General features: G+C 37.3%; 1 protein-coding gene and 1 pseudogene across 1 annotated transcript in view; both read right to left on the bottom strand.

Annotated features, from left to right (window-relative positions):
* The window catches only part of LOC137632515 (uncharacterized), a 315753-nt gene that overhangs the window by 283898 nt on the left and 10074 nt on the right, over nt 1–21781 (bottom strand). The window contains exon 2 of the mRNA XM_068364480.1: nt 7277–7357. The gene's annotated coding sequence lies outside the window, so the exon portion shown is untranslated. The remainder of the gene's footprint in view (nt 1–7276; nt 7358–21781) is intronic.
* Nucleotides 15192–17809, bottom strand: LOC137632514 (protein sel-1 homolog 2-like; annotated as a pseudogene).

A 21781-nucleotide genomic window follows, 5' to 3' on the forward strand; every position in this document is an offset into this window, starting at 1 on the left:
AAAACTCGACGCGTTGCATGAAGCGCGATTCGATGCTCGATAGTGTATGGGGGCCTTTAAAGGGGGCGGGTATGCCCTTAGAAGGGTGGGCCAGCAATCACTTGGCCTTCGATAGCGAGAAACAGTGGAGTGAGCCTGTGAGTGTGAACGTGCTCGGGCTGCGATGGGCCCGGGACGTGGACAGATTGTGTGTGAAAGAAAGCAAAGGGATCTGTGAGTTGGGGGAGGGATGGGTGCCCACGAAGCGTAGGGTACTTTCCCTATTAGTCTCCATTTATGATCCGATAGGTTTGGTAAGCCCATTATTTGTAAGGGGAAAGCTTTTCCTTCAACAACTATGGGAGGATAATGTAGGTTGGGATGATGTGTTAGGAAAAGAAAGGGCTAAAGAGGCAAGTGAATTGTTGAATGATTTGAAAGCAGTGAGCGACATCACCTTTCAAAGATCAATAGGAAGAAGAGGCTTACAACTTCACGTGTTCACCGATGCCAGCAGTAAGGCATATGGAGCAGTGGCATATACTAGGGACGAACGCAATCTGGTAAGTCTGGTAACGAGTAAGACCCGGATCACTCCGAAAGGGATGAGCAAGCTGACGATCCCTAAGCTAGAGCTACTGGCCTTGTTGTTAGGCAGCAGACTAGCAAGAACGCTCAAGGAACTGATCGAGCCACGGGAAATAGTAATGTGGACCGACAGTAAGGTAACGTTGGCATGGGTAGCATCGCCCGATGCCAGGTCTAATAAAAATGTGTTTGTTTCTAACAGAGTGGCGGAAATTAATTTTATTCAGCAGGTTTGTAGTTTCAGTCTGAACCATGTCCCTAGTCATCAGAACCCTGCCGATATCCTATCCCGAGGTGCAACGGCTCAACAATTGCAAGCTAACCCCCTGTGGAGGAACGGTCCAGAATTCCTCAGGACCACGGGAAAGCCTGTTCCTTACGAGGAGGAAGATCTACTACATCAAACTCACGTAGTAGCGGCGGTGCAGGAGTTGAGGGAGATGTGTCCTACCCCCCCAGGTGAGATTTGGGACATCCTGAAAAGGGAAGTAGGGTTCCAATTCTTGTTAAGAGTAGCCAGACTAGTTTTAAAGTTTGCTAAGATAGAAAGGCATCCGTTCAGTATTGTTGTACAAATAGAGCAAAAACATTATTTGCCTACTGTTTATGCCTACTTAGAGGGCGGAGTCAGACCCCCTCGTGAAGTTGCTAATTTCGTTAGACAATTGAATTTAGTTTTAGTGGATAATCTCATCTGCACCAGGGGACGAGTGTCCCATGTAGGAGAAACTGATCATTTAATTCTCTTGCCAGCCAAAGGGCATTTAGTTAGGATGCATTTAAATTATTTACATCGGTTACATTTGCATTGTGGGGTGAATACTCTAATAGGTATCTTTCGACAGAAATGTTGGGTGGCGGGTCTGCGTTCCATTGCGAAGCGAACCGTGCGGCAATGCCCTGAATGCAAGCTGGCCTTCCAGCCTCTAACGAGACAGCCACCACCACCCCCCCCCCCCCCTGCCAAAGGAAAGGATCACCCTCACAAAACCCTTCACGGCGGTCGGAGTGGACCACACAGCAGCAATTAACACTGAGACACGGCCAGGATATATACTAATCATAACCTGCATGGCTAGCAGAGCCGTGTACCTTGACTTCTGTCCCTCTTTGGAAGCAGAAGAATTCGTGTTGGCACTTAGACGGTTTAGTGCCACCCACGGTGCCCCACAGCTCATCATGTCCGATAACCATCAAACCTTCAAGGCTGCCAGCCACCTCCTGCAGGGACTTTATGAAGAGGATGAAGTCCAGCAGTTCCTGAGGAAAACTGGCATAAAGTGGCGGTTTCAGACGCCCCGTGCACCTTGGAAAGGTGGGTTCTTCGAGCGTTTGATAGGAGTAACGAAACGGACCCTCCAGATAGCCCTCGGAAAGAAGTACCTGCCAGACTCCCACGTGCTAACCCTCGTGAAAGAAGCAGAAGCAGTGGTGAATAATCGACCGCTTATGTACAGCGGTGACGAGCGCGAGGATGAAGTCCTCACCCCCTCCCATTTGATAAGAGGACACCAAGTCCACCTCATGGCACCAATCTTACCGGACGACCATCTCAACGCAACCTTCACCTCTCGGAAGCTACGTGATCGTTACGTAAGATTGACAGATTCACTCAAAGCTTTTAGGGAACGCTGGAGAAGGGAGTACTTGAGTGCCTTGAGAGCCCGGCACGTCTGTCGGCCCGGGGAACCCTCCAAGCTGCACCCCGGAGACATCGTGCTAGTTAAGCAGGAGAATAAGAAAAGAGCGACTTGGCCTCTGGGACGTGTCGTGGAGACGTATCCTGACGACGACGGAGTCGTACGTTCGGTTAAAGTGTTGTTTGAGGGTGTCGAATCGCTGAGAGCTGTCAGCCACCTGGTTCCCCTAGAAATAGCCCCCTCTGAGGATGACCATGAAGGAGATGACGGAGAAGAGGGCGCGTACAGTTCGACAGCCGGAATGCCAGGGATAGCGGAGACGTCTAGGAACGACCAGGGTATGGCAACAGCTACGACAACTCAACAACCAGCCACAGGAACGGACGACAACGACGAGAAAGGTGAGAACTATGCAGTTAGTGAAAGAAGTGAAAATGAAAATGAAACTGAATCAGAGCAGACGAACGCACAAAGACGTTCTGCACGCCCATTGAGAAGGGCTGCCGCGAAACAGCGAGAACTAATGGACTGTCTGCTGAAAGGTGACGATATATAAAAAGTAGCTGTAAACAGTAAGTGAAAAGGGGGTGTGTCCTATCTGGAAGGTAGGGAGGGTGGAGTTTGTGAGGTGTGCGTGAATCTGCGGAGGTTGGAAGTGCGTAGGGGTGGAGAACGGGGACGGGATGGTCTCTCGTGCGTACAGACCGAGCGTTGCACAGAACCAACCCCTCCCTCTTGTACTCCATTAAGCAACAGCCTGCATGTAGCAGCGCTATAGAAGTCTCGATTATTGTGAGTTGAGACAGACAGAATTTGAATTGTCATGTATGCATTTCTGCCATTTTCTGATTGTCTTAGGCCCATTGCCTAATTGCCTTTGAACTTGAATTGTTATGTATGCATTTCTGCCATTTCTGAATATTTTAGGCCCATTGCCTAATTGCCTTTGCATTTGAATTGTGTGCATTTCCATTGCCATTTTCCGTTTGATTTAGGCCCATTGCCTAATTGCCTTTGCATTTGAATTGTGTGCATTTCCATTGCCATTTTCTGTTTGATTTAGGCCCATTGCCTAATTGCCTTTGCATTTGAACTGTAATGTATGCATTTCCATTGCCATTTTCTGTTTGTTTTAGGCCCATTGCCTAATTGCTTGCCATTTGAATTCTGTAAAATGTGTGTACATTATCACTTATTTCTGCTGTTCCTTATGTGTATTATACATGAGTGAATAGAATTGCTAGGCCCATTGCCTAATTTGAACTATTGTATGACTGTATATTATTGTGTTTATTACCCCGGGGTAACATTGCTGTTGTATATTGTGCGTACTCTGTTCGAGTCGTTGCGGAGCGCTACGCAGCGAGCCTAACAGAGTCTCGGAGTAAGTCACTCCCCTCACCCCGAGTCTAGCTCCTTCCAAATGACCGACGTTTCATCGCTCCTTATTTTGGGGCGTGGCGGATGTCGGGAATTTCGACCTGATCAATCCAAATTCCCGCCATTTGACTCCGCCTACGACTACGTCAAATTGGAGGGAGAGGAGAAACTAGCGGGCGAATGAATGTAGTTCCAGACGGGAACGTTTAGAACCAAAAAGAGAAACCGCCTGGTAGGAAGGCGCTGAGACTAATGAAATCAATTGCTAGTAATTTAAGATTAGGAAAAATAACGTCATTCTATTGTAACATGATAAAAAAATCCAATCTAGAAATTTAGGTTCAGGACAAATCGTGCCAAAAAAGTGACGTCGGAAGTTGCAAGGCTTGCTCGCCCTCTTTGATCCGATGTCCCCAATCACAGTAAGTCCTATCTAATTGTTCTCTCTCCCCACGCCTATTGTACCCAGGTCGGTTTCCGTGTAGGTCTTGATAGAGTTGTTGTAAAGTTTTTATCTGTTAATATTTTGTCGATCCTTGTGCCAGGGGATCAGTGATATTGTGTAAAGCACGTCTAAGGGTCTCGATAAGGGTTTTATCGAGATAGCTTTATAAATGTTCAATTAATTTTGTTGATATCTTGAGTCTGAAGTGGACATAGTTTTTTTTCGGTCACATGTTCTCGTATGTCAAGTAAAGGTTAATTTTTCATGTTTCTTTCGTATTAGATTATTATTTTTATAATAAAACTCTTTAAAATATAGCCATATTCTAATTACTCCCCCGATGGTTTTGAGTAGTTTGTCCCTAAGACATTGTGATCTGCCCAGTACATCGGGCTATTTTGTATAAACCGGTGAAAATTCGCCACAAGTAACAACATTGAATTAGATTTTTCATATATAAACTATGAAAACTTCAAAGTAAATAACAACAGGAAGAGAATTGGCGTGCCCGAGTGTACCCTGAAGCAAGAGAACTCTGATCCAAGACAGTGGAAGGCCATGGTACAGAGGCTATGGTACTACCCAAGACTAGAGAACAATGGTTTGATTTTGGAGTGTCCTTCTCATAGAAAAACTGCCCACCATAGCTAAAGAGTCTTGTTTATCCTTACCAAGAGGAAAGTAGCCACTGAACAACTAAAGTGCAGTAGTTGACCCCTTGAGCAAAGAATTGTTTGGTAATATCACTGTTGCCAGGTGCATGTAAGGACAAAGGCAGTGGAAAGAATAAACCAGACTATTCGGTGTATGTGTAGGCAAAGAAGAGAAAATAATTGCCGTAACCAGAGAGAGGGAGGTAATGTAGTAATGTCTGGCCAGTCAAAGAACCCAATAACTAGGTAGTAGCAGGTTGGCCAGGGCACCAGCCACCCGTTCAGATACTACCGCTAGAGAGTTATGGGGTCCTTTGACTGATCAGACAGTACTACATTGGATACTTCTCTCTGGTTACGGCTCACTTTCCCATTGCCTACACATACACAGAATAGTCTGACCTGTTCTTTACACATTCACCTATATCCTCATGCACCTGACAACACTGAAATTACCAAACGATTCTTCTTCCCTCAAGGGGTTAACTACTGCATTGTGATTGTTCAGTGGCCACTTTCCTCTTGGTAAGGGTAGAAGAGACTCTTTAGCTTTGGTAAGCAGCTCTTCTCAGAGAAGGATTCTTCAAAATCAAAAAAATCAAACCATTGTTCTCTAGTCTTGGCTAGTGCCATAGCCTTTGTACCATGGTCTTCCACAGTCTTGTCTTGGGTTAGAGTTCTCTAGCTTGAGGGTACACTCGGGCACACTATTCTATCTAATTTTTCTTGTTTTGTTAGTTTTTATAATTTATATAGGAAATATTTATCTTAATGTTACTGTTCTTACAATATTTCAATTTTCCTTGTTTCCTTTCCCCACTGGGCTATTTTCCCTGTTGGGGCCCCTTGGCTTATAGCCTCCTGCTTTTCCAACTAGGGTTGTACCTTAGCAAGTAATAATAATAATAATAATAATAATAATAATAGTGGTGTGGTAGTATCTCAACGGGGTGGTTGGTGCCCTGGCCAACCTAGTACCTATCCACTCCCATTTTTCTACTGTCCATATTAAGATTCATTGTTCCGTCTTACAAGATTCCATTTGCTTTCATGGTCCTATTTACTCACGTAAATCCTTTATCCTTTGCATACACTCATATTCTTAATTCAGTGGTTAATCATTTTGCCTTACCGATGAGATACCGTAAATGGATCCTAAATTATCATTGGCATATTATTAGTAGCAGTAACCAAGGCACAACCCTAGACGACTATATATATATATATATAGAGAGAGAGAGAGAGAGAGAGAGAGAGAGAGAGAGAGAGAGAGAGAGAGAGAGAGAGAGAGGGTTATATATATATATATATATATATATATATATATATATATATATATATATATATATATATATATATATATGCATATATATACTATATATATGCTACATATATATACATAGATATAAATATATATATATATATATATATATATATATATATATATATATATATATATATATATATATATATATATATATATATATATATATATATATATATATATATATATATATACAATGTATGTGTAGCCTACATTATATATAAGATAGTGAGGTGAAGAGCCAGAGAAAACATTATATCAGAGTAGTGCCCAAGGCCGTCGATAATCAATATCTTGCTTGAATCCGGAGCTAATAAATAAGGTATGCTGACATTTCGTCCACATTCTATCACTGTGGCAAAGGGACATCACATTCCTGCGTCCCATATTTTCTCGAGAATTTATATAGTAGGCCTATTCACCTCTCTCTCTCTCTCTCTCTCTCTCTCTCTCTCTCTCTCTCTCTCTCTCTCTCTCTCTCTCTCTCTCTCTCTCTCTCTCTCTCTCTCTCTCATTAATAATATGACGCCCTTCCAAATTTCAAAGAAAGAATAGAACGGTCAAGGACCAGGAGTGAGTGCACCGCAGTGCAAGAGGAAGCTAGAGCCGGCCTTGTGGTCGAGCCACTTTGCTTTGTGTATCCGTAACACAAGTCAAGCACCTCATCGTTACATATTATATTACACCCACGCACGCGCACACACACACACACACACACACACACACACACACACACACACACACACACACACCTTCGAGTGACTGCTTGAAAGTTATTTATTGATGGTTAACCATTAATATATTGGGATGGAAAATAGTAATAGATTAAAGTAACGAGAGAGAGAGAGAGAGAGAGAGAGAGAGAGAGAGAGAGAGAGAGAGAGAGAGAGAGAGAGAGAGAGACCTTCAAGTAAGTCCTTGAAAGTTATTTAATGATGGTTAACCATTAATAAATTGGGATGAAAAATAATAAATTAAAGTAACGAGAGAGAGAGAGAGAGAGAGAGAGAGAGAGAGAGAGAGAGAGAGAGAGAGAGAGAGAGAGAGAGAGAGAGAGAGTTTTGTCTTATGCACGGTCTAGGTATATGCCTACATCGTGGTCTGACATTCGTTTAAACCAGCAAAGATCAACGTATTTCTGCCGTCTGATTATATGCCAAAAAAGGTGTTGCATTGGCATCAATATTAAAGTTATTGTTTAGAAAATAGTATAATCCCAGACTTATGGTTTGCATTCTTTTTTTTTTCGTAAAGGTCGGTCACTCACCTTGTAAGCTCGTAGGTTGGTAGACTACCTCCAAGGCCAAGATCTGGACCCTGGCTACCTCATAGAGGCTTTAGTTTTTTTCTGCAAAATACATTTTCATTATATGAAAATCTCTTAGAATAATATACTACGATGTATATATATATATATATATATATATATATATATATATATATATATATATATATATATATATATATATATATATATATGTTTGTATATACTGTATATAAGGATAAATTGTAAGAATTTAAAATGTGAATTCTCTAATAAAATATAAAAAAGAATACTCAGTTTATTTTTCGTTGCAATGTTCAAATTATGTAGTTTTTTATTACCTTTAATAGTCTTATATTAATTACAAACTGTTTGGAGTCGTAAATTACTCATACTATATTGGCACTTTTACTCTTTTCTAAACATCGACCCTGAATAATTCGGAATAAGGGTCTCGTATACGAGTTCCCGGATATGAAACATAATAGGCCTATGATGTGGAAGAATAATTATTACAAGGTATCCCTATGTCAGCACAGCGCCATATATATATATATATATATATATATATATATATATATATATATATATATATATATATATATATATATATATATATATATATATATATATATATATATATATATATATATATATATATGATTAGATAAAGTTCAGGGTTCTAAGTATAATTTCTGTATGCTATGAAATCTAATTGTTATCACTATTGTTATCATCATAACGTTATCATATTACTAAAGAAAAACATGATAGTTAAGTTAAGAAGAATAGAGAGAGGTTTTTGCTTTTCCAGGCATAATGCATGGGTTGCCTAAAATATTATAGTAAATATTCTCATAAGACCAGAAGGCTATTTACTCACTGTTATGATTCATCTAAATGTCTAATTCCTTTTCTAGAAAAATACAAAAGACATTAATATACTCTAATGAACTCTTATTCTTTCATAGTTAGAGCAAAAACTGTTGAAATACCAACTTTACTAATATATGACATTGACAAGTATCTCAGGCATATATATATATATATATATATATATATATATATATATATATATATATATATATATATATATATATATATATATATATATGAGTGTGTGTGTGTAAGCTTATGTATGCCCAGTGTGTATGTGTTATCTATGGCCGGTATTGAGTGTGTATATATTTTACCCATACACGTGTGTGTATTTGATTGCTTTGTTCTGAGGCATGATTTCTGGTAGAATAATCATTGCAGTATCATTAGTAAGGTCTAGTGTCCTCTTTTTAATACTGCAATGATTATTCTACCAGAAATCATGCTTCAGAATAAAGCAATTAAATACACACATGTGTATGGGTAAAATATATACATGCTCAATACCGGCCATAGATAAAACATACACCTAGGACATATATAAGCTTACACACACACACAAATCTGTATGTATATATATATATATATATATATATATATATATATATATATATATATATATATATATATATATATATATATATATATATATATATATATATATCTGCCTGAGGTACTTGTCAATGCCATATATTAGTAAAGGGATTAACCGGTGATGAGGTGTGGAACAGAGGTAGATGGAGAAAGCTGACCAGAAGCATCGACCCCACATAGAAGTGGGAAGAGATGTAGACAAAGAAGAAGTAGAAGAAGTATCCATATCTAACCTCCATGGAGTCAGCCCATAACAACAGTTAGGATTTAGTCCCCCTTCGTTCTTACCTATTCGTTTTCTGTGGAAGTTCCATTTTCTAAGTAAGTTCACCCTTATGTTTTCTCTTTGTAAACAAGCTCACGTGTTTACCATATGACAAGGAAAGTGCTTTTCTTGCATTGGGTAAAGATTAGCGAATGATCATCAACATTTTTTTCTATCTTATGAAAGTTTTAGAATATCAATTGTAATGTAAAAAATATCAATTTCACTTATAATTTTCAAATTAAAGATGGCAAACTAATCTTTCGAGAACTATCGATGACCGTGGACACATCGTAAATAGAAAGGTTTTCATAAAAACAAGAACTTATTTTCATATTATCCTACTATTTAATAAGGTTATTGCTGTTTTTCACTATTGGCAATATCAATAATGTAATACTTATCGTTTATCAAAAATAAATTTCAATTCCGAATCAACTTCTTTTCCGTTCAAAATAAGTTTGCAAATAATCGATTTAAAATCAAAATTTTCAATAATAACATATCTAAGTTAAAGTCAAGCGATTTATCTGGATAACTGACATCCACTACATGTGCATGGAATAAGTTTTCTATAACATTTGCATTTTTTTTTTTTAAATACAGATCATTTGGTGCTACTATAGCGTGAGGTCTACCACACTATAGCGTGAGGTCTACCTCCCGTTAGCACTATAGCGTGAGGTCTACCTCCCGTTAGCACTATAGCGTGAGGTCTACCGCTGAATTATTCGTCCCTCATAGATAAGACACATATCATACATTTGTTTAAGCAATAAACACTCAATTTAAACATATTTTAGAAATGTCTTAAAATGATAATTTGAATTACAATGAAAAAAAAATAATAAAGGTAAAAATAAATGTTATCATATATTTCCATATTTATTCTAGCGATACAAAACAATAAACACTTAATTCAAACATATCTTAGAAATGACTTTAATAGATAATTGGATTTCTAATTACATTAAAAAATGAATAAAGGTAAAAATAAACATGTTATCATATATTTCCATACATTTATCCTAGCGGTACACACTTCGTACATCTTCTAAGAAAGACAAATAGATCATTGGAATTTTTTCTCATCACCTTCCAGCAAAAATAAAGATGAGACTGGAACATCTGACGACCAACACCTAGCATTAATCTCTTCAGAATCATCGTTTTAGCGTCCAACCACGATCGCTCAATTGCCTGTGTGTGTGCTCCTGTCGCTGGATCCCCATAATATTGCTGGTGATTCACTGTAGATTGCTGGTACCCCATGGCATTTAGGTTGCGAAGGTCCAAGCTTGTCGATTGGTAGACCTCACCCTCCGCCTGGGTAGGCGACATATGGCGGTAGACCTCACGCTATAGTAGCACCGATCATTTTACAGCTCCTTCGTGGCCTCCCACGAGACGTGGTCCCCACTTGAATTCACTATGGCAGAACACGGAACACACGCAGCTTTTTCAATCCTTACCCTCGACTTTGGCTTCGGTTGCATATCGCAAGTCAATATTAAAATTTCTTTCACGTTCATGTAGATATTTCTTTTCTTTGATCAACAAAGTTATAAGGAATGTATTTTTTATATAAGCTACATCATGTAAAGTAAGATAAATGTAGAGTGCTTGCAATTATTGCAGTGATTCAAACGAGAATTTATTAGGTAATGCCTACGACTTAAGTATTTGATCTGTTTTTGATTATTGATAAGCTTAATCCATTATGAGGTCTGATGGAAATGTGCAAATATTCTCGTGTTCAATCAGAATTATTCTTTAATAACATCATTTACAACGCCTTACATGGGTTAAAAACTCTTAAATAAAATTAAACAAACCACGTTTAAAACATTTACCTACCAAATACTATAATTCTATATCATGTCAACAGTGTATCACTGTTTTTATATCATATCAACAGTGTATCAATGTTTTTAATATCATATGAACTATGTATCAATGTTTTTTATCATATTAATAGTGCATCAATTTCGAAAAAAAAATACACGGTAACGAAAGAATCGAGAAAGGACACCAGTGTGGGGTGCAATTTATCCTTTATGGTGGCTACTTCGTGTCTTGTTCTTCCACCGGCCACCGACACTGAGGCGGACCATGGACCACGTGTTCGATTCGAAAGAGAAAGAAGAAAGTAAGCTCACTTCAGTACCCGCCCCATCCCCCCCCCCCTCCCCCCTTCCGCCATAAACATCCTACTTCTATTCTACTACGGTACTACATCTTGCCTGGCTTGGCCAGTGTTTGTGTGGGACTATGTTATATTATTTTAGAATAAAATTAATTTAAATGCAAGAGTCGAAGAGACTTTTCCATTTAGTCTCTAGATATCCCTGTCTGTACCCAGAGCAACAGCAGTTTAAAGGGACATATGGCAAGCGCAAATCAAGGTTAGGCTACTGTTGTTTAAACCAGACTCAGCCATAAAAGTTACTTATCAGCTGCTGAAAACTTGACTCGGTGAATGGTAGATTTAAAATCTCAACGATTCATGATTATTTCCCGCCTATTGTGCAATAACCGTTTGATTGTATGCACATGGTTAGCAGGTTGTTGTCATTCGTATGGTAATACATGAAAAGGGGAAGTGAAAAAGGACATATCTGGTATAACGCTGTGATGTTAGAATTTGATCTTCACTTGATTCAAGTGGACTTAGATGGTGTATTATAAAATCTGCTGAAAAAAAAATTGGACCAGTATGAATACCATTGTAAAGTCGTTCATTCACGCACGCACACACACACACACACACAAACACACACACACACACACACACACACATATATATATATATAATATATATATATATATATATATATATATATATATATATATATATATTATATATATATATATATATATATATATATATTCCTACGCCTATTGACGCAAAAGCCCTCAGTTAAATTTCGCTGAAGCGTGAAGTAGGAAATGACGAGTAGCCTCTATATATATTATATATATATATATATATATATATATATATATATATATATATATATATATATATATATATATACAGTATATATATATATATAGAGAGAGAGAGAGAGAGAGAGAGAGAGAGAGAGAGAGAGAGAGAGAGAGAGAGAAAGGGGGCAACATGGATACGAGAGCAAACTAAAGTAGGGAATATTCTAACAGAAATAGACATGGGCAGGACACATTATGGGAATGACAGACAATAGATGGACATTAAGAATAACAGAATGGGTTCCTAGATATTGTAAAAGGAGCGGGGGAAGGATTGACGAACTGGGAAAGTTTGCGGCCGGGGACTGGCACAAAGACCATAAACAGACTCAAGTTGAATGACATTTCTGAGGCCTTTGTTCTGCAGTGGACTAGTAACGGCTGATGATGATACTATAAAGAACAAATGCAGCCGTTTCTATTCCACTGAAAGCCGAAGGCTTCAGACACGTCAATTCATATCTGGGGTTTGGCCAGTTTTCATCACCACGCTAGTCAGTGGCGATTGGTGATGGTGGGAGATTTGTGTCTGATCGCTCATAGCAAATTAATTTATAAAACAAAACAAAAAATTATAGTATGCACGGGTGGGCCTAACTAGCACAGCTTTGTTGACCATGGCGATACACAACCCCTTTACAAAGTGTGTGCAAGTATATATACTGCATATAAGGTAAATTTTTTCGATAATCATAAAGAAACCCATATATAAGATAGTATTTCGGTACTCACCAAGATTCTACTATCAGTAATAATTTTTTTAGGTGAAACCCGAAGCGAGGAGACTTGTTCTCAAATACTGCTTGGTGAAGATTGCCCGGAGCTTCTCTCTGGATAGGGGCTCTTTGCCGGTATGCCTAGCCCCTAGAGGGCAAAGAAGCACTCTTTATCCTTCTGTACAAAACAGCCTACCATTGTGATACAGCCAGGCAGGACCCTTGCTTGTCGATACTGCTGAGCGAGGATCAAAACAAAGACACTGGCTTACTAGACCATGGAAAATGTATTTCCAAATAACAGATAGTATTTGACCATTAATATTCATTTTAATCATTTTGAGATTTTACTGTTGGTAGAAATTACAAATGAAGTTATATACCATTTGTCCTTAGCGTTATGAATCTTACACAGATTTCATCGATTATGTTAGGTTGTTTTCGGAGCCATTTCGACAAAATAGATTATTTCATGATATCGTGATCAATTTGCATTAAATATGCCTAACTCTTTAAGTTCATCTTTGTTGGTCAGCCAGTTCCAATCAGGCTTTTTATAAATTCTTCACTTCGTTAGAGTAGAGACCGCTTAGCATCTAATCTGGCCCAGCCGTCACCATATTGACGTCAAAACTGATAGGAACTTGGTATTTATCCCTTGTCTTTACTCAAAGACAAACGTTTTAAAAACTACATTTAGTTGATGAACTTGACATAGAACCATACAAAACATAGAAGTTCTCCAGGATTTAGTGGTTTTTATCAAATATAAATTAACCAAGAAGAATGTATCTGGTTTTGCTGCTTCTCTAATCGGAGCAATTGGAATTATGCCGATCTAATCAATCTGTCTGTCTGTCTGTCAGATTGCCTTACCTTTGAGTAAGACACGGGCTCTTGCCTTAGGCAGCCCGTAATCTAATCAAAGATTGTGGAAACTGATTGGAGACAAAAATATACTGTGATGAAACATGTCGTCATATAATTTGAATATCTCTGAGAAAAATCATGCATGCGTGGAAACCAGAACACTTGGTCTAACAGAATAACAATGAATAATAAAGGTTCTGCATGGTTAATGAAACAACTTATTTTAATTAAAAAATATATATTTATTATATATATCAACTTATACATTTATACAGGTTGTTCTAGAGTGGCTCGACTAGTTATATTAATGCCTCATAAGCAGTATGTGACTATGATAAGCGATGGCAACATTAGCGTTGATACCTACAACACAGTAATCTCACCCCACCTCCCCCCTCCCCCACGAGCACCAGTTCGACCTTCAGATAATATCACAGAACAAAAATAGGAAGATTAAAGCCACATTTACTTGTGAATACAGTACATAAATAAATTACCATAAAACATGAAAATAAATAAATTTTCATTTATTGTAAATGAAAAACATAAAACGTAGATTCAATCAAATGACAATTTGATATTATTGTGGAGGTTGGAATGATATTGAACACAAAAATAATTGACTTGTTAATAATGTGGTTAAAATAATACTTAACACAAAAATACTTGGTCTCCTTAAATATATCACAATCATTTGATTAAGTTAAATGATAATTGTTAATATTGTAGAATAATATTTAACACAAAATACTAGACCTCCATAAATATATCACAATCATTTGATTAAGTCAAATGATAATTGTTAATATTGAGGTTAGAATAATATCTAACACAAAACACTTGACCTCGATAAATATATCACAATCATTTGATTAAGTTAAATGATAATTGTTAAAATTATGGAGGTTAGAATAATATTTAACACAAAATACTTGACCTCCACAAATATATCACAATCATTTGATTAAGTCAAATGATAATTGTTAATATTTTGGAGGTTAGAATAATATTTAACACAAAATACTTGACCTCCTTAAGTATATCACAATAATTTGATTAAGTTAAATGAAAATTGTTAATATTTTAGAAGTTAGGATAACATTTAACACAAAAAATACTTGACCTCCATAAATATATCACAATCATTCAAGTTAACTCATAATTGTTAATTGTGGAGGTTAAAATAACATTTAACACAAAAATACTTGACCTCCTGAAATGTCATATTCTTTCCCTCGGCTAAATTAAATCAATTCACTTATATATAGGAATGACTCACAGCCATTGGTAGCAGAACAGAGTAACACTTGTGACAAATAAGACACAAGTTCGCTACACATCGTTGGCGTTACGCAAGATTATGCAACACTAACAATTTTTCAAGTGTTCGCACATGTAAATTAATCACAAATTTAATCATATTTGATTGAATTACATTCCCCATGAAATACATCGAGTGAAAACTATTTAATGTTCATGATCGTGAGAATATATTTCATTTACAGGATGCCAGCAAACCTCAAATCAATCAATCAATCTTAAGGCAGTCTCTCTCTCTCTCTCTCTCTCTCTCTCTCTCTCTCTCTCTCTCTCTCTCCTCTCTCTCTCTCTCTCTTACACAACTAACTGCAGTGCAAGGAGTGATTAGGATTAACTTTATCTTAGAAGAGATAAGGTTTTTTATACTACAGTCGAGACTTGTCTGACATAAAAAAGAAGTTGGATAACGGAACCATTGGTTTTACCCTTGAAGTTTTGTATATATACAAAAATACATAGAACACATGTGCATTAAAACTCTTATAATGAACAAGAGATGACGCCGATCACTTTCAGTAAACCTGAAATACTAACTAGAAAATGCATCAAGATAAAACAAAAGCATAAATAAATTACCATTGTTCCTATCATCAGCTGCAACATAAAGTATGATACATAGACATAGTTACTTCAGTATAATTTACAGGTACCCCTTGGATGAGCGCGCGCACACACGAGAATAGATAAGTCATGTGTGTTTTGTTTTATCATTACCTCTTTGAAATAAACATCTAATATGTTTACTGTCTAACACGGTTTTTTAGCATAACCGTTATCACCACGCCTAGACCAATCATGATGACTATATCCCATGGAGGCATGAAAGAATAAAGATATTGACCCGGGTGCTGAAAGAGAGGATGGAAATAGAGGTTAGTCTTGAAGAAACTGCTGAGCAATAAAATAACTTCCATTCTGTAGAGGGCCAGGGTCACTGGTACAAGAGCCTCTGAATGTGTGTCGAGGATCACTTCATACAATTCCTTGGCTTTCTCTAGGTTCTGCTCAACGCCTTCACCCCATTCGACAGCCTGTGCGGCACTAAACATACCATGTGCACTGCCAAGCTGAGCAGCGCTGTTGTAATGATCAGCAGCAGCTGTCAAGTTCTTTGGAACGCCATCCCCATAGTAGAAAAGGTCACCCAATCGCAAATACCCCAAGGAGATTCCAGCGTCAGCCGCTCTTTGCCAGATTTTCACGATCTCGTTGGTGGCTGCCTTGTCGTCATCGTAGAGGGAGTTCCGTTCACTGTCCAAGATTCTGCCTGCATTGATGTGTGCAGCATTGTATCCGAGGTCAGAGAGTAAGAGGTATTTCATCAATGCTGACGAGGTATGTCCATTTGTGTAATCATCAAAAGCCAGGTGATGGAGATTCCGCCACTTGCCTGATAATGCCACCAGACGGTAGAGTGGCAAGGTATCTTCACAAAGCTTGTTTATCAGGGCTGATGTTCCGTCTGGCGTGACAGTTGTGAGTGCAGCAACTTGGAGCTTCTTGTTATAGTTTTCAGCTACCCTGAATGCGGAGGGGACATGCCCAAAGGCAGCTGCAACTTCCCAAAGATGGACTGCATCACCAGGATTCCCGGGACCTTCAGGAGACTCGTAAAGCTTCCCTAGTAAGTAAAAGGCCTCAACACTTCCAATCTTTACACCTTCTTCCAAATGAAACTTGGCCTTTTTCAGATTTCTAGGAATATCCTGGAATCCTTCAAGGTACAGGAGGCCAAGATAAGTGTGTGCTGTCATGTCTCCATGTGCAAGGGCCTCCTGAAGAAGTTCAACAGTGTCATTTCTATCAGGCTGAAGTGATTTGTGTAGATGAATTGCAGCCAACATTACTTTGGCCGAAGTGCTGTTTGCTTCGACGGCTTGTCTCAGATAATGAATAGCAAGTTCAGGGTCATATTTCAAGCCAGGAATTGGGGGTAACAAGAACAATGGCCGCTCTAAGGGCTGCATCCACATCTCCACTTTGAGCTAGATATTCCATGAACTGCAACTCATCCAGAGAGGGTAGGTGGTTCATTAAAGACAGTGTGTCATCTTCTGGCCACACGTACCGAACAGGAATATTCACTCTCATTTCCTCACTGGTTGAAGGCACTACACTTGCTGCAGCTTTACGTAGGTACTGGAGTGCCGCTTCACAATCTCCTTTATTGATATAATGTCTAGCCACGATTATCTGAGCCAAAGGATCTTTATTAATGGCTGCCACTAAGTAATGAGATAATGCTTGGTTTCTTCTTTCCTCATCAGTTAAATCTTGTCCTGTTAAATTATGTGATAACAGTAAACCTAGTGTTGTATGGGCCCGCGCTCCACCAGCATCCAAAAGGGCAAGTGAAGATTTTGCTGCCCACTCAATGTCCTGATTAAGCCCGATGCCCAGGACACGAGCTAGGGTCAGGTCACTTTCTGCATCGGTGTTTCCTTGGCTGGCCGCCTGCTGTAGGATCTCAACACCTTTCGTTGACTCTCCAGGTAGAAAAAGCACATCTCTAATCTCATCTTGTTGTTGATGCCATTCAGAAACGTCTCCACAATTCACAGTCACTATACAGCCAAGTGCAATGGCAAGAAACTTCCTGGCCATCGTCTTCGATGACATTATCGATTTATAACCCATAACTGTAATCTATAATTAAGTAATCTATGCAAATTCTTAAGAGGGCAGAAATTCATCAAGTTTCTGTGGGCAATTTCAAAACACTCCTTTATACAAATCCTCGCAGGTAGATATAATTCACTAAACTTCTATAACGTTAGGCGTCGTTGTTATGACTGATTCCTGTAGCAGAGCTTCGGCTGCTTAAAAGGCCGAGGGCTACGTGTCGCTAAGATAAGAGGCGAGCAAGTTATGACGCAACTCTTCTCTGTGCGGTAGTGAGATTTCTCAAAGTACACTGACGTGTCCCAAGCGACGAGATAGAAAACGTACGTGCGCGGGTCGGGGGAGTCGACCAGTATCCCCTGGCTAGGGGAAGGGGTAGAGCTAGTAGCAGGAAGACTGTGTTACTAGCTGCATTTTCTTGCTTTTGCAATGCAAACGTTTTAGTCACAATCCGCAATTATTTGTTTGGTACAAGTAAAATATCCGTCCAGGCGTGAAATCTAAAATTGTACGGTCCCTTATCTTGTTATCCAGGAACAGTTGCACAAAAAAGAACACTTCTTTTATCGAACTTTCTTACAAATACCAAGAAAGGTCACACTATAAATATCCCCCTATTGATATATAATGAACAGCAAGACGGATTTATATTTTATTCACACCATTCTACCTATGTAAAATTTATTTTTGGTCGAAATTGGTGTTTAAAACTTTCAGTCTACCTTCGATTAGATTCGAATGGAAAGTTACTAGAAACTTTGTGATTAGATAAACTTAATTAAACTGGAACTGTTTCAAAGGTCGAGTTTTGATCATTAGATTAATAAGGAACATTCTAGTCAATTAATTCAAAGGTAAATAGATTACCTTTTATAAAGAAATTAATTATATACTATTCGTTAAGCCTGGGTCAAATGGGGTCAATATTTATCATTTCGATTTATCTACGTTATAATCAAGATTAAGGAACTTAACAAATCCTTATGTTGTTACTGAAAGATATTTTATATTTTGTTATTCATTACTACTTATTCATACTGAGCTAATAATAATAACAACAACAACAACAACAACAACAACAACAACAACAACAACAACAACAACAATAATAATAATAATAATAATAATAATAATAATAATAATAATAATAATACTTATCTAAAAACCAATCGCTTTCCTATGGTTAGAATCCACATTAATTTTATTCTTTTGTTTCATCTACGAAGATTATCTTTTCAAACTTACGAAAATTACATTTGTGAATGATACATACAGGAAAGGTAATCAATAAAAAAAAATAGATTTGAAAAAAATTAAAAGATAATCATATCTCATTTCGGTAATAATACAATTTCCATCGGGAATTTTATGATGAATTTGTTACAAGAAACTACACTGGGAAAGTGTATGAAAGTTTATTATCGATCTGTATAATAAAGTATCCCAATATGAGAGAGAGAGAGAGAGAGAGAGAGAGAGAGAGAGAGAGAGAGAAGAGAGAGAGAGAGAGAGAGAGAGAGAGAGAGAGTGTTAGGCCTACCCTTGTTTCTTCGCTTCCCTTTCTCTCTTTGAATTTCTGTGAACCTCATCACATACATATACACACACACACACACACACACACACATACATATATATATATATATATATATATATATATATATATATATATATATATATATATATATATATATATATATATATATATATATATATCTTATCGGTAAATGGTTGCGATTATAATCCATTCCCATATTGAGGATGCTCTCTCTCTCTCTCTCTCTCTCTCTCTCTCTCCTCTCTCTCTCTCTCTCTCTCTCTCTCTCTCTCTTCTCTCTCTCTCTCTCTCATGGGTCAGGCAGCGGTGGTCTTAAAAGGAGTGAATAATTCAGCGCAACCAGAATTCAATACCAATCGATGTCAGGAATGTTTTCATAGATTATTCATCATCTCAATTGGCCAACTAAATCTTAAATCTCGCGAAGAAAGTGGCTGGCCGGTCTGAATGCATCAATCCACTGAATTGTTATAGATTTTTTTTTTCAAATTTTTACTGTACTGAAAGAATGTAATTTATCATTATTATTATTATTATTATTATTATTATTATTATTATTATTATTATTATTTTTATCATTATTATTATTATTATTATTATTATTATTATTATTATTATTATTATTACTTGCCAAGCTACAACCCTAGTTGGAAAAGCAGGATTCTATAAGCCCAGAGGCCCCAATAGGGAAAATAGCCCAATGAGGAAAGGCAAAAAGGAAAAATAAAATATCTTAAGAACAGTGACAACATTAGAATAAATATTTCCTATATAAACTATTGAAACTTTAACAGAACAAGAAGAAGAGAAATTAGATAGAATAGTGTGCCCGAGTGTACCCTCAAGCAAGAGAACTCTAACCCAAGACAGTGGAAGACCATGGTACAGAGGCTATGGCACTACCCAAGACTAGGGAAAAATGGTTTGATTTTGGAGTGTCCTCCTAGAAGAGCTGCTTACCATAGCTAAAGAGTCTCTTCTACCCTTACCAAAAGGAAAGTAGCCACTGAACCATTACAGTGCAGTAGTGAACCCTTTGAGTGAAGAAGGAATGTTTGGTAATCTCAGTGTTGTCAGGTGTATGAGGACAGAGAAGAATCTGTAAAGAATAGGCCAGACTATTCGGTGTATGTATAGGCAAAGAGAAAGAACCGTAACCAGAGAGAAGGATCCAATGTAGTACTGTCTGACCAGTCAAAGGTCCCTATAACTCTCTAGCGGTGGTGCCCTGGCCATCAAAATGTACGATATTGCTGTGATATATTTAATTTATGGTAGATACTTGTACTCGTGAGTTACACGTCCGAACGTAATCGAAATAATATGAATCTATGACTTCAATTACGTCACTAACTCTCTCAGCTTACCGGTCTTACCCTCACATGGATGTAAATAAACAAAAATTCTCGAAAATTCTAACGTTACAGAAACGCTTAAATACACTATTTATAAAAGATAAAAGAGCGTGTTGCATTTCAGCAAAATAGAATTCCCCTGACATAATTTAATTCATCATCATCATCTCCTACGCCTATTGTCGCGAAGGGCCTTAAGGTTTAATCATATCAAACTAATATACTCGTGCATTCAGCCAACGTACACATACATTCACGAAACATACAATCACTTTCAAGCAACATGACTTAAAGTAAAGTAACGAAAAAATGATGGTGTTCATGAACCGAAGCCAGGGGCACGGTCTAAGTATTCCCAGGAGGATTGCTTAGTGCTTTTGTCCGTCGGTGGCACACAAGTCGGACTTTGAAACGACGCCATAACGTTGTCTGGGTGTCTCTTGCATCATTTATTGCGTTCAAGACAAGCTCTTGTCCGTCTTTGTTGCCTGGGGGCAGGTTCGTATTGAAAAGACGTTCATGAAGCAGACGGAGATGGTCTCCCTACTCAAGAACGTATCGTGTAGTCACCAATGCTTGGGTAATAATAATAATAATAATAATAATAATAATAATAATAATAATAATAATAATAATAACAAAAGCATTGCAAATCTATTTACAGAATAGTCTGTGCATTTACGTAAAGTAACTGAATAATCTGTTTAGTTGCCAGTGTTTTTTTTTTTTCTTGTAATGGTCCGATCTTATTGTTTTGAACCCAAGAATATTATAATTCTGTCTGTTATTCTTCGATATATATATATATATATATATATATATATATATATATATATATATATATATATATATAGAGAGAGAGAGAGAGAGAGAGAGAGAGAGAGAGAGAGAGAGAGAGAGAGAGAGAGAGAGAGAGAGAGAGAGAGAGAGATTGTACACACACACACACACACACACACACACACACACACACACACACATATATATATATATATATATATATATATATATATATATATATATATATATATATATATATATACACACACATCTATATATATATATATATATATATATATATATATATATATATATATATATATATATATGTGTGTGTGTATATATATATATATATATATATATATATATATATATATATATATATATATATATATATATATATATATATATATATATATATACACCGTATACGTGTATGTATACACATACATGCGTGCATGCATACAAAAACGTCCAGACATACCAAACCTCGCCCGATTATTCTAGTCCTAGTCTTTGAAATTCCTTTATTCAACATCATAAAAAAATTACCAGCAC

The sequence above is a fragment of the Palaemon carinicauda genome, chromosome 41 (assembly GCF_036898095.1).
Source record: "Palaemon carinicauda isolate YSFRI2023 chromosome 41, ASM3689809v2, whole genome shotgun sequence".
NCBI lineage: Eukaryota > Metazoa > Arthropoda > Malacostraca > Decapoda > Palaemonidae > Palaemon > Palaemon carinicauda.